Genomic DNA, 15125 nt, shown 5'->3' with positions numbered 1-15125 from the left:
AGGTGTGAAGTACTATCTCATTTTGGTTTTAATTTCATTTCTCTAATGATTAGTGACTGAGTATTTTTTAATATGCTTATTGGCCATCTGTATGTCCTCTTTGGAGAAATGTCTATTCAGGTCCTTTGCCCATTTTTTAATTGAATTGCTTACCTTCCTTGTTGAGTTTTAGAAGTTTTTTATACATTTTGGTTATTAACCCCTTATCAGACATATTGGTAATTACATTCTCCCATAGTGTGGGTTATCTTTTTATCTTGTTAATGGTATCTTTTGCTGTGCATACGCTTTTTAGTTTGATGTAGTCCCATTTGTTATTTTGTCCTTTATTCCACTTGCCTGAGGAGATATATCAGCAAAAATATTGATACGAGAGATATCTGAGAGTCTATTGCCTATGTTTATTTCTAGGATTTTTATAGCTTTGTGATTTTTATGGCTTCTTTTATCCATTTTGAATTTGTTTTTGTGAATGGAATGGTGTAAGTTGGTGGTCTAGTTTCATTTTTTTGCATGTACCTGTCCAATTTTCCCAACACCATTTATTAAAGAGACTGTCTTTACTCCATTGTATACTCTTGCCTCCTTTGTGAAATATTAATTGATCATAAAGGTGTAGGTTTATTTCTGGGTTCTGTTCTGTTCCATTGATCTGCGTGCCTATTCTTATGCCAGTACCATGCTGTTTTGATTACCGTGGCCTTGTGATATAGCTTTATATCAGGAAGTGTGATACCTCTTACTTTGTTCTTTTTTTTTTTTTTTTTCCTGAAGCCGGAAACGGGGAGAGACAGTCAGACAGACTCCTGCATGCGCCTGACCGGGATCCACCCGGCACGCCCACCAGGGGGCGATGCTCTGCCCCTCCGGGGGGTCGCTCTGCCGCTACCAGAGCCACTCTAGCGCCTGGGGCAGAGGCCAAGGAGCCATCCCCAGCGCCCGGGCCATCTTTGCTCCAATGGAGCCTTGGCTGCGGGAGGGGAAGAGAGAGACAGAGAGGAAGGAGGGGGGGCGGGGTGGAGAAGCAAATGGGCGCTTCTCCTATGTGCCCTGGCCGGGAATCGAACCCGGGTCCCCCGCACACCAGGCTGACGCTCTACCGCTGAGCCAACTGGCCAGGGCTTACTTTGTTCTTCATTTTCAAGATTGTTGAGGCTATTTGGTATCTTTTTAAAATTTTTTTAAATATTAGTTCTAGATCTGTGAAGTATGCCATTGGTATTTTAATAGGAATTGCATTGAATCCATAGATTGCTTTGGGTAGTATGTACATTTTAATGATGTTAATTCCTTCTATCCATGAACATGGTATATGCTTCTACTTGTTTATATCTTCCTCAGTTTCTTTTTCAATGTCTTAAAATTTTCCAAATACAAGTCTTTTACCTCCTTGGTTAAATTTATTTCTAGGTAGTTTATTTTATTGTTGCAATAATCAGGTCTAGTAGTTTTTTGGCAGAGACTAGGGTTTTCTATGTAAAGTATCATGTCATTAGCAAATAATGACAGTTTTACTTTTTTTTCCCAATTTAAATGTCTTTTATTTCTTCTTGTTGTCTAATTGCTGTGACTAGGACTCCCAGTACTATGTTGAATAAGAGTGGTGAAAGGGGACACCTCTGTCTTGTTTCTGATCTTAAGAAGGGGATTGCTTATAATTTTTGCCATTAAGTGTGATGTTGACTGTCGGTTTGTCATATATGGCCTTTATTATGTTGAGGTATGTTCCCTCTGTTCCCACTTTGCTGAGAGTTTTGATCATACATTGGTGTGGGATTTTAGCAAATGCTTTTTTTTGCATCTATTGATATGATCATGTGATTTTATCCTTTATTTTGTTTATGTGATAAATCACATTGATTGATTTGTAGAAATTGTACCAGCATTGCCTCCCCAGAATAAATCCCACTTGATCATGATGTATGATCTTTTTAATGTATTGCTAGATTCAATTTGCTAATATTTTGCTGAGAATTTTAACATCTAAATTCATCAGGGATATTGATCTATAGTTTTCTTTCTTTGTAGTGTCTACCTGGTTTTAGAATTAGGATAATGAATGCCTCATAAAATGAGCTTGGAAGTTTTCCCTCCTCTTGAATTTTTGGAATAGTTTGAGAAAGATAGGTGTTGCATCTTGTGTGTGTGTGTGAGAGAGAGACAGACAGACAGACAGACAAGAGAGGAGTGAGATGAGAAGCATCAACTCATAGTTGCGGCACCTTAGTTGTTCATTGATTGCTTTCTCATAGGTGCCTTGACCGGGAGGCTCTAGCTGAGCCAGTAACCCTTTGCTCAAGCCAGTGACCTTGGGCTCAAGCCAGCAACCATATGGTTATATCTATGATCCCATGCTCAAACCAGCGACCCCTTGCTCAAGCTGGCAACCCTGTGCTCAGCTGGTGAGCCTGTGCTCAAGCCTGTGAGCCCGTGCTCAAGCCAGCAACCTAGGGGTTTTAAACCTGAGTCCTCGGCATTCCAGGCCAATGCTCTATAACTGTGCCACCACCTGGCCAGGTGTATTTACTTATATTTTCATAAAGAATTATGCATCTTTGTTACTGAGAGATATGGTTATGCTCTTGTGTTTTTTTGTAATGCCCTTATCAGATTTTGAAATAAGAGTTAAAGTGGTCTTGTGAACTGAATGGGCAAAGCAGTCACTCTTGCCTTGAAAGAATGGCTCTAGTCTTTATAAGAGTTGGTATACAATTGTTATTTTTTTCTTATAGGTTTACAGAATTCATCAGTGAGGCCACCTAAACCATAAGTCTTTTTCTATGGCCAGCTCTTTTATTACAGATTCCATTTCTTTGTGAGACTGTTCATATTTTTAAACATTTTCTTGCCTCAGTTGCAGATGTTGAGTTTTTTCAAGTGTTTTGTATGTTTCATATAAGTTGTTCAATTTATTGGTGTAAGTTGAGTGTGATAACTTATAGCCTTTCAGTGGCTGAAGGACCTATGGTAAGACCTCTTTTTTATTCCTGGTATTGGTAATTTGCATTTTATTTATTTATTTTCTTGATTATTTCTTGCTAGGGGTTTACTTTTTTTTAAATTTCCTTTTTTTATTGATTTAAATTTATTGTATTTACATAGATTCAAGTGTCCCACCAAATACATCCTTCCCCCACCCCGAAATTCCCCTCAACATCCCCTTTGTCCCCTCCCCCCAACACCCTCCCCGCTTTCCTCCAGGATTTGCTCTTTTGCTCTCTATAACACTGTTATGTATATGTAATTTCACCAATATCTTTTCCTTCTCTGATCCCATCCTCTCATCCCCTTTCCCTCTGTCCGCTTTACCACTGGTCCCTTTGATCCCTCCTCTGCCTCTGTTCCGTTCCTCAGTTCACATTGTTCATTGGATTCCTCATATGAGTGAGGTCATATGATATTTTTATTTCTTGCCTGGCTTATTTCACTTAACATAATAGTTTCCAGGTCCATCCATGTTGTTGCAAAAGGTAGTATTTACTTCTTTTTCATGGCCCCATAGTATTCCATTGTGTATATGTACTACAGCTTTTTAATACACTCGTTCACTGAAGGACACTTGGGCTGTTTCCAGATCTTGTAAACAATGCTGCCATAAACATGGGAGTGCATTTCTTCTTTTGAATCAGTGATTTGGTGTACTTAGAATATATTCCTAAAAGTGGGATAGCTGGGTCAAAAGGCAGTTAGTTCCATTTTTATTTTATTTTTTTAACTTTTTTTAAAAAATTTATTTATTTTATAGAGACAGAGAGTAAGTCAGAGAGAGGGATAGACAGGGACAGACAGACAGGAACGGAGAGAGATGAGAAGCATCAATCATTAGTTTTTCGTTGCGCATTGCAACACCTTAGTTGTTCATTAATTGCTTTCTCATATGTGCCTTGACCACGGGCCTTCAGCAGACCGAGTAACCCCTTGCTGGAGCCAGCGACCTTGGGTTCAAGCTGGTGGGTTTTCACTCAAACCACATGAGCCCGCACTCAAGTTGGCGACCTCGGGGTCTCGAACCTGGGTCCACTGCATCTCAGTCCGATGCTCTATCCACTGCGCCACCGTCTGGTCAGGCTCTATTTTTAATTTTTTGAGGAATCTCCATACTGTTTTTCACAGTGGGTACACCAGTCTGCATTCCCACCAGCAGTGCAGGAGAGTTCCCTTTTCTCCACATCCTCATCAGCACTTATTATGTGTTGTTTTGTTAATGAGTGACATTCTGACTAGTGTGAGGTGATATCTCATTGTGGTTTTAATTTGCATTTCTCTAATGATTAGTGATGTTGAACATTTTTTCTTTTGCGTATTGGCCATCTGTATGTCCTCTTTGAAGTATCTATTAATTTCTTTTGCCCATTTTTGATTCAGTTATGTTCCTGGTGTTGAGTTTTACATGTTCTTTATAAATTTTGGTTATTAACCCCTTATCAGACATATTTCCGAATATGTTCTCCCATTGTGTGGTTTGTCTTTTTATTTTGTTCATATTGTCTTTAGCTGTGCAAAATGTTTTTAGTTTGATAAAGTCCCATTTGTTCATCCTGACTTTTATTTCACTTGCCTGTGGAGATAAATCAGCAAATATATTGTTGTGAGAGAGGTCGGAGAGCTTACTGCCTATGTTTTCTTCTAAGATACTTATGGTTTCACGACTTACATTTAAGTCTTTTATCCATTTTGAGTTTATTTTTGTGAATGATGTAAGTGGTGGTCTACTTTTATTTTTTTTGCAGGTAGCTGTCCAATTTTCCCAACACCACTTGTTAAAGAGACGGTCTTTACTCCATTGTATGCTCTTACCTCCTTTGTCAAATATCAATTGTCCATAAAGGTGTGGGTTTATTTCTGAGTTCTCTGTTTGGTTCCATTGATCTGTATGCCTGTTCTTATGCCAGTACTAAGCTGTTTTGAGTACAATGGCCTTGTAGTATAACTTGATATTAGGAAGTTTGATACCTCTAACTTTATTCTTCTTCTTCAAGATTGTGAGGGTATTTGTGTTCTTTTTTGGTTCCATATAAATTTTTGGAATATTTGTTCTATATCTTTGAAGTATGTCATTGGTACTTTAATGGGAATTGCATTGAATTTATAAGTTGCTTTGGGTAATATAGACATATTAATGATGTTTATTCTTCTTATCCTTGAACACGGTATATGCTTCCACTTGTTTGTATCTTCCTTGATTTCTCTTATCAATGTTTTATAATTTTCTGAGTACAAGTCTTTAACCTCCTTGGTTAAATTTACTCCTAGGTACTTTCTTTGTTGTTGTTGCAGTAGTGAAGGGGATTGTTTTCTTAATTTCTCTTTTGGACAGTTCATTGTTGGTGTATAAAAATGCCACTGGTTTTTGAATATTAATTTTATATCCTGCCACCTTGCTGAATTCATTTATCAGGTCCAGTAGTTTTTTTACTGATACTTTAGGGTTTTCTATTTACAGTATCATATCATCAGCAAATAATGATAGTTTTACTTCTTCTTTTTCAATTTGGACACATTTCTTAAATCTTAACTCTACATTCCTCTTTTACTAGATTCCCGCTCCCCTTGTTCTGTTTACAACAGGACCCTTAACATTTCTTACATCATTGGTTTGGTTGTAATAAATTCCTTGAGAGGTTTTTTTTTTTTATTTGTATGGGAAGCTTTTTATTTCTTCTTCTATTTTTAACGATAGCCTTGCTGGATAAAGAAATCTTGGTTGTAGGCTCTTGTTCTGCATTAATTTGAATATTTCTTGCCATTCCCTTCTCGCCTCAAGTGTTTTTGTTGAGAAGTCGGATGTCATCCTTTTGGGGTCTCCTTTGTAGGTGATTGACTGCTTTTCTCTTGCAGCTTTTAGTATTCTTTCTTTATTTCTTAGCTTTGGTATTTTAATTATGATGTGTCTTCGTGTAGGTTTATTTGGGTTCCTTTTTAATGGGATTCTCTGTGCTTCTTGAACTTGTGTGATTTTTTCCTGCATCAATTTTGAGACATTTTCAGCTATGATTTCTTCAATCAGGTTCTCTATCCCTTGTTCTTTCTTTTCTCTTTCAGGAACCCCTATGATGTGGATGTTGTTTCTCTTCCTATTGTCACAGAGCTCTCTTAGAGTTTACTCAGACATTTTTTTTTTTTTTTTCATTTTTCTGAAGCTGGAAACAGGGAGAGACAGTCAGACAGACTCCCGCATGCGCCCGACCGGGATCCACCCGGCACGCCCACCAGGGGCGACGCTCTGCCCACCCGGGGGCGATGCTCTGCCCATCCTGGGCGTCGCCATGTTGCGACCAGAGCCACTCTAGCGCCTGAGGCAGAGGCCACAGAGCCATCCCCAGCGCCCGGGCCATCTCTGCTCCAATGGAGCCTTGGCTGCGGGAGGGGAAGAGAGAGACAGAGAGGAAAGCGCGTCGGAGGGGTGGAGAAGCAAATGGGCGCTTCTCCTGTGTGCCCTGGCCGGAATCGAACCCGGGTCCTCCGCACGCTAGGCCGACGCTCTACCGCTGAGCCAACCGGCCAGGGCTACTCAGACATTTTGATCCTCCTTTTCTTCTGCTGTTCTGCTTCCGTGCTTTTGCTTATCTTGTCCTCTCAATCATTGATTTGATCCTCTCTTTCATCACACCTGCTTTTAATTCCTTCTAGTGTAATCTTCATTTCTGATATTGTGTTTGTCATTTCTGTCTGATTCTTATTTTATGATTTCAATGTCCTTTTTGATGCCAGAAATCTCTTTGTTTAGGTGCTCATGTTGTCTATCTATGGTTGCTCTAAGATCCTTGAGCATCCTAACAATCATTATTCCAAACTCTGCATCCAGCATCTTAGTTATTTCCATTTCATTCAATTCTTTTTCTGGGGATTTCTCTTGTTGATTCATTTCAATTGCACTTCCCTGTCTTCCCATTTTGTCTCTATATAGACTGCTCCTTCAAATATGTTGTTTGTGTAGCTATCTGAGTATAGGGTTGGTGTTGTCTGACTCCAGCTTTCAGTTATATAATTTCTAAATCTTCCTGGGATAGCTTCAGCTGTTTGTAATCCGCTGTGGGCTACTTGTCTGCTGCTACTGCTCTTTTTGCTGTTTGTGACAATGTTTTCTATGCCTTAGCTGGGTCAGGTGTGAGGAGCCTTTTCTTAAGATACAACTCTAACTATGGTTGTTAGGTTTTGAGCTGATGCTCTGTATCTGGCCCACTGGATGTACCAGCCCTGGACCTCACAGGTCGGAAACTGGTGAAGACTAGTGGGAGTCACCGCTTTTGACTGGCCCTCAGCAACTTTCTTGGAGCTACAGGCAATCCAGAATCATCTTCTCCTCATCCGACACCCGATCCTCCAAGTCGGCCATCTTGGGCTGCTCTCAGTTTAATTTTTTTAATTTCTTAACTATTTTTGGCTTTGTTAATATTTTATATTTTTTGTTTTAAACATTATTAATTTCTACTTTTTCTTTTTGCTACTTAATTTACATTTAATTTTTAACTTTTTTATTTGTTAATAAAATTTATTTATTGATTTGAGACAGACAGACAGAAACATCAATCTGTTTTTGTATGTGTCCTGATTGGGAATCAAACCCACAACCTCTGTGTATTGGGACAATGCTCTAACTGGCCAGGGCTTAATTTACACTTTTTTTTTGAAATTTATACTTTTTAAGATAGAAACTTAGATCACTGATTTTTTAACCTTTTCAAATTGTTTTTAAATATGTGCACTGAGAACAATAAATTTTCCTCTCATGACTGCTCTATTTATATTCTACCATTTTTTGTGTATTATATATTCAGTTTCATTCATTTCACATATTTTTATATTCTTTATTTAGAATTTTGTTTAATTTCTGAATATTTGAAAATTTTCAAGTTAGCTTTTTTGTTATTGACTTCTAGTTTTATTTCTTTGGAACAGAGGATAGACTATCAGTTTTTTCAACAGTCTGAAATTTCGTACTGGTCTGCGAAAGAGTTAACCACCCTCATGTATGAAGATTATAGACCCCATGATCTTAGTTGAATTTTCTTATGCTTAGGGTAATTTCTGCCTTAGCAGTCCCCCTCAAAATTACCCTGTTGTTTTCACTGGTCCCCAAGTGTAAAAAGGTTGAAAACCACTACTCTGTGTGATTTCAATATTGAAATTTATTGAGGCTTGCTATACTCTTTTTTAATGTTCTGAATACACTTGAAAACAGTTTATTCAACAGGTGGATGCTGATTCTATAAATATTAATCAGGTTGAGTTGGGTAAATGGTATGGCTTAAAATTTCTATATTCTTACTAATTTTTTTTTTTTTTTTGTATTTTTCTGAAGCTGGAAACGGGGAGAGACAGTCAGACAGACTCCTGCATGCGCCCGACCGGGATCCACCCGGCACGCCCACCAGGGGCGACGCTCTGCCCACCAGGGGGCGACACTCTGCCCCTCCGGGGGTCGCTCTGCTGCGACCAGAGCCACTCTAGCGCCTGGGGCAGAGGCCAAGGAGCCATCCCCAGCGCCCGGGCCATCTTTGCTCCAATGGAGCCTTGGCTGCAGGAGGGGAAGAGAGAGAGAGGAAGGAGAGGGGGAGGGGTGGAGAAGCAGATGGGCGCTTCTCCTGTGTGCCCTGGCGGGAATCAAACCCGGGTCCCCCCGCACGCCAGGCTGACGCTCTACCGCTGAGCCAACCGGCCAGGGCCTCTTACTAATTATTTTTTGTCTTATTACTGTATCAACCATAAAAAGAAATTTGTTGAAACCCACAGCTGTGATTGTCTATTTCTCCTTTTAGTTTTACCCAGTTTGCTTAATGAACTTTTAAGTTCTGTTTATTGGAAACATACATATTTAGTATTTTTAAGTTGTTCTGTTGGATTTGACCCTCCTGTTCTTATGCACGGTCTGTCTTTATTTCTGGTAACACTTCTTATCTTAAAGGTTACTTTTGGCATTATATATATTTTTTCCAGTCCCCTTGCTTTTCACATATCTGTGTCATTCTAGTTCACAGTGTCTCTTAAGATATAGCTCAGTCTTATTCTTTCACCAGGCTAACAATCATCCCTTTAGTTAGAGAATTTAGTCCATTTTTTTTTAGTACTAACTGTATCCAGCCACACATTGCTGTGGCTCAGTCTGGTTAAATGGAAAAGAAAGAAAAGAGAAAGCGCATATTTCTAATATGTTTAATTTCACAATGCTTGTGGGTATATAATATTTTTTGTTGTTCTATGGTCTGTGCAGATATAGAGATTGTCTGGTTTGCCAACTCGAGAACACACAACATATAATCGTAAAATATTTAGTATTTAGTATAGCATGTGTTGCTTTTATGTCCAACAGATGGCACCGTTTTTTTAAAAAAGCATGTTTTAACCTGTCAAAGGTGTGACATCTATATAATAGTAGGTATATAAAAAAGTGTGTATTCTAATGCAACATTGTATCAAAATTTCAAAGCAAATTTCAAAAAACTCCGAGGAACTTTCGTAGATTTAAGATTTTGAACAAACGAACATTTACATTTTTATTTATATAGGTGATTACTAGTATGGTTGTGTTCAGTTCCACCATCTTGTTTTCTGTTTATTTGATTCTTGTTCCTTTGCTTTACCAGCCCTGCTTCTCCTTTTTTCTCTTGTATTGACTTTTTACATATATGTTATTATCATTAGTGGTTACTGTAGAGTGTGCTGTCCAGTATGGTAGCTGTAAGGCATATTAAATTTAAGTTTAAAATTCAGTTCCTCATGTCTTATCCAGCCAGATAGCTCAGTTGGTTAGAGAGTCATTCCGAAGCGCAGAGGTTGCTGATTAGATCCCTGTTTAGGACACATACAGAAATGGATTTATGTTCCTGTCTCACTCTCTCTCTCTCTCTCCCTTTGACTCTCTCTAAAATCAAGAAAAATAATTCAGTTTCTTATTATATTAACTACATTTCAGGTACCCATGAGCCCCATGTTATGTATTTGGCAATACAGATCACTGCCAAAAAGTCTGTTAACTCTTTAGCGATTAAGATTTAGGATTTATTTTGAGTCAGAATTACCCAGGGTCAAGAATGGTAAGAATAACATTTTCATCAGAAGATAATGTGTGCCCAGTACTGATTAGCTTTGTATTTGTAGGAAAATGCCTATTGGTTTTAACCTTGAATTTCTTTTCTTAAAACATGGAGATAATCCTTTGTGCTCTTTCTGCTTCATAGAATATTTGTGGAAAAGAACACTGTGAAATGATCAAGTGCTTTATAAAGGCTAAAGCAGGTTCTTATTTAAAAAACAAGTATTAAAAATGTATGGAGCCTGACCTGTGGTGGCGCAGTGGATAAAGCATTGACCTGGAAATGCTGAGGTTGCCGGTTCAAAACCCTGGGCTTGCCTGGTCAAGGCACATATGGGAGTTGATGCTTCTAGCTCCTCCCCCCTTTTCTCTCTCTGTCTCCCTCTCCTCTCTCTCTCTCTCCCTCTCTCTTTCTTCTCTAAAAAAAACATGAATAAATAAAATTTTAAAAAAAATGTATGGACCAGAGACTTCAAAGCAGCTTTACTAGGTAAGGAGATCACAAAAAACTGGAAGAAGCCTGTAAGTCATACAGAGAATAATGGGTAGGCAGAGAAGCATAAGTCATGTGCTTCAACAAGATAAGTCCTCAGAAAAAGTCCTGGACAAATTGGAAGTAATCGAATTACCAGATGCAGAGTATAAAATAATGATTGTTAGGATTGTGAAGGATCTCAAAGCTACAATGGATGGACTTAATGAACACCTCAATAAAGAAATTGTAAGCATCAAAAAGGACATGGAAATCATGAAGAAGAACCTGACAAAAATGACAATATCAGAAATGAAGACTAGACTAGAAGGAATTAAAAGCAGGCTGGATGAAGCAAAGGATCGAATCAGCGACTTAGAGGACAAGATAAGCAAAAATACGGAAGCAGAATAGCAAAAAGAAAAGAGGATCAAAAAGTCTGAGGAAACTAAGAAAGCTCTGTGACAACATAAACAGAAACAATATCTGCATAATAGGGGTTCCTGAAGGAGAAGAGAAAGAACAAGGACTACAGAACTCTTTGAAGAAAGTATAGATGAAAATTTCCCTAAATTGGTGCAAAAAGAGTCACACAAGTTCAAGAAGCAGAGAGAACCCCATTAAAAAAGAACCCAAAGAGACACACACCAAGACATATCATAATCAAAATACCAAAGCTAAGACATAAAGAAAGAATATTAAAAGCTGTAAGAGAAAAACAGTCAATCACCTACAAAGAAACATCCATAAGGATGACATCTGACTTCTCAACAGAAACACTTGAGGCCAGAAGGGATTGGCAAGAAATACTCAAAGTAATGCAGAACAAGAACCTACAACCAAGACTTCTTTATCCAGCAAGACTATCTTTTAAAATTGAAGGAGAAATAAAAAGCTTCCCAGACAAAAAACCCTCAAGGAATTTATTACAACTAAACCAATGCTGCAAGAAATGTTAAGGGGCCTACTATAGACAGAACAAAGCGGGAAAAAATATATACTTATTAAAAGAGGAATATAGATTTCAAGAAAAAAATGGCAATAAACAACTACATATCAATAATAACCTTAAATGTAAATGGATTAAATGATCCAATCAAAAGACATAGGGTAGCTGAAAGGATAACAAAACAGGACCCGTACATATGCTGTCTACAGGAGACCCACCTCAAAACAAAAGATACACATAGACTAAAAGTAAAAGGATGGAAAAAAAAAATATTTCATGCAAATAGAATGAAAAAAAAAGCTGGAATAGCAATACTTATATCTGACAAAACAGACTTTAAAGCAAAGACTATAGTAAGGGATAAAGAAGGTTATTACATAATGATAAAGGGAGCAATCCAACAGGAAGAAATAACCATTATAAAACTATCTATGCGCCCTGGCCGGTTGGCTCAGTGGTAGAGCGTCGGCCTGGCGTGCAAGGGGTCCCGGGTTCGATTCCCAGCCAGGGCACACAGGAGAAGCGCCCATCTGCTTCTCCACCCCTCCCCCTCTCCTTCCTCTCTGTCTCTCTCTTCCCCTCCTGCAGCGAGGCTCCATTGGAGCAAGGATGGCCCGGGCACTGGGGATGGCTCCTTGGCCTCTGCCCCAGGCGCTAGAGTGGCTCTGGTCGAGGCAGAGCAACGCCCTGGAGGGGCAGAGCATTGCCCCCCGGTGGGCAGAGCGTCGACCCCTGGTGGGCGTGCCGGGTGGATCCCGGTCGGGCGCATGTGGGAGTCTGTCTGGCTGTCTCTCCCCGTTTCCAGCTTCGGAAAAATACAAAACAAACAAACAAACAAACAAAAAAAACCTATCTATGCACCTAATATATGAGCACCTAAATATATAAAGCAGATTTTGATGGATATAAAGGGAGAGATCGACAGCAATACTATAATAGTGGATTTCAATACCATACTAACATCAATGGATAGATACTCAAGAAAGAAAATTAACAAAGAGACAGCAGACTTAAAAGACACACTAGATCAACTCGATTTAATAGATATCTTCAGAACCTTTTACCCTAAAGCAGCAGAATATACATTCTTTTCAAGTGCTCATGGTACATTCTCTAGGATAGACCACATATTAGGGCACAAAAGTAGTCTCAACAAATTTAAGAAGATTGAAATCATATCAAGTGTATTCTCTGACCACAGTGGCATGAAACTAGAAATCAAATACAATAGGAAAACAAAAATACTCAAACACTTGGAAACTAAACAGCATGTTATTAAACAACGAATGGGTCAACAATGAGATCAAGGAAGAAATAAAAAATTTTCTTGAAACAAATGAAAATGAACATACAACAACTTAAAATCTATGGGACACAGCAAAAGCAGTCCTGAGAGGGAAGCATTACCAGCATACTTGGGAAGCTAGAAAAAGATCAAATAAACAACTTAATCTGGCAACTAAAAGAACTAGAAAAAGAACAGCAAGTAAAGCCTAGAGGAAGTAGAAGGAAGAAGATAATAAAGATCAAAGCAGAAATAAATGACATAGAGACCAAAAAGACAATACAGAGGATCAATGAAACCAAGAGATGAGCTGGTTTTTTGAAAAAGTAAACAAGATCAATGAACCCTTAGCCAGACTCACCAAGAGAAAAAGAGAAAGGATTCAAATAAATAAAATAGTAATGAAAAAAAAAAATAGAAAAGAGGGTGGAGAAGTAACAACTTGACACAGCAGAAATACAAAGGATTGTAAGAAAATACTATGAAGAACTGTATCCCAAAAAATTAGACAACCTAGATGAAATGGACAAATTCCTTGAAAAATATAATCTTTCAAAAATCAATCTGGAAGAATCAGAATACCTAAATAGACCAATTACAACAAATGAGATAGAAAGAGTTATCAAAAAACTCCCATCAAACAAAAGCCCTGGGCCAGATGGATTCACAGGCAAATTCTACCAAACATTCAAAGAACTAACTACTATCCTTCTCAAGCTATTTCAAAAAATTCAAGAAGGAAAACTTCCAAGCTCCTTTCATGAGGTGAGCATAATTCTGATTCCAAAGCCAGGCAAAGACAACACAAAGAAAGAAAACTATAGGCCAATATCCCTGATGAATTTAGATGCTAAAATTCTCAACAAAATATTAGCAAACTGGATCCAGCAATTCATGAAAAAAATCATACATCATGATCAAGTGGGATTTATTTTGGGGAGGCAAGGCTGGTACAATATTTGCAAATCAATCAATGTGATTCTTCACATAAACAAAAGGAAGGACAAAATCACACATGATAATATCAATAGATGCAGAAAAAGCATTTGATAAAATCCAGCACCCATTCATGATCAAAACTCTCAGCAAAGTAGGAATGCAGGGAACATACCTCAACATGATAAAGGCCTTCTATGACAGGCCCACTGCCATCATCATACTCAATGGGCAAAAGTTAAAAGCAATCCCCTTAAGATCAGGAACAAGGCAGGGGTGCCCCTTTCACCAGTCTTATTCAATATAGTTCTGGAAGTCCTAGCCACAGCAATCAGACTAGAAGAAGAAATAAAATGCATCCAAATTGGAAAAGAAGTAAAATTATCATTATGTGTTGATGATATGATATTGTACATAGGAAACCCTAAAGTCACAGTTAAAAAATTACTGGACCTGATAAATGAATTCAGCAAGGTGTCAGGATATAAAATTAATACTCAGAAATTAGAGGCATTTTTATGTACCAACAATGATCTGTTTGAAAGAGAAATTAAAAAAACAATCTCCTTCACTTTTGCAACAAAGAAATAAGATACCTAGGAGTAAATTTAACCAAGGAGGTTAAAGATTTGTACTCAGAAAATTATAAAATATTGATAAAAGAAATCAAGGAAGTCCTGGCCAGTTGGTTCAGTGGTAGAGCGTCAGCCTGGCGTGCAGGAGTCCCAGGTTCGATTCCCGGCCAGGGCACACAAGGAGAAGCGCCCATCTGCTTCTCCACCCCTCCCCCTCTCCTTCCTCTCTGTCTCTCTCTTCCCCTCCAGCAGCCAAGCTCCATTGGAGCAAAGTTGGCCCGGGCGCTGAGGATGGCTCTGTGGCCTCTGCCTTAGGCGCTAGAATGGCTCTGATTGCGGCAGAGCAATGCCCCAGATGGGCAGAGCATTGCCCCCTGGTGGGCATGCCGGGTGGATCCCGGCCGGGCACATATGGGAGTCTGTCTGACTGCCTCCCCATTTCCAACTTTGGAAAAATACAAAAAAAAAGAAAAAAGAGGACATGCAGATGGCCAATAGGCATATGAAAAAGTGCTCAACATCACTAATCTTTAGAGAAATGCAAATTTAAACCACAATGAGATATCACCTCATACCTGTCAGAATGGCGCTCATCAACAAAACAATACAGAATAAGTGCTGGTGAGGATGTGGAAAAAAGGGAACCCTCCTGCACTGCTGGTGGGAATGCAGACTGGTGCAGCCACTGTGGAAAACAGTATGGAGATTCCTCAAAAAATTGAAAATCGAACTGCCTTTTGACCCAGCTATCCGACTTTTAGGAATATACCCCAGGAACCTCATAGAACTATTCTAGAAGGAGAAATGCATCCCCCATGTTTATGGCAGCATTGTTCACAATAGCAAAGATCTAGAAACAGCCCAGTGTCTGTCAG

The 15125-nt window shown here is 38.8% G+C and overlaps 1 protein-coding gene across 2 annotated transcripts in view; it reads left to right on the top strand.

Annotated features, from left to right (window-relative positions):
• Positions 1 to 15125, top strand: part of SNAP47 (synaptosome associated protein 47) — a 71206-nt gene that overhangs the window by 29582 nt on the left and 26499 nt on the right. The gene's annotated exons all lie outside the window — the stretch shown is intronic.

This window comes from Saccopteryx bilineata, chromosome 1, assembly GCF_036850765.1.
Source record: "Saccopteryx bilineata isolate mSacBil1 chromosome 1, mSacBil1_pri_phased_curated, whole genome shotgun sequence".
Classification (NCBI taxonomy): Eukaryota; Metazoa; Chordata; class Mammalia; order Chiroptera; family Emballonuridae; genus Saccopteryx; species Saccopteryx bilineata.
This window is presented reverse-complemented; position numbering and strand designations above follow the sequence as displayed.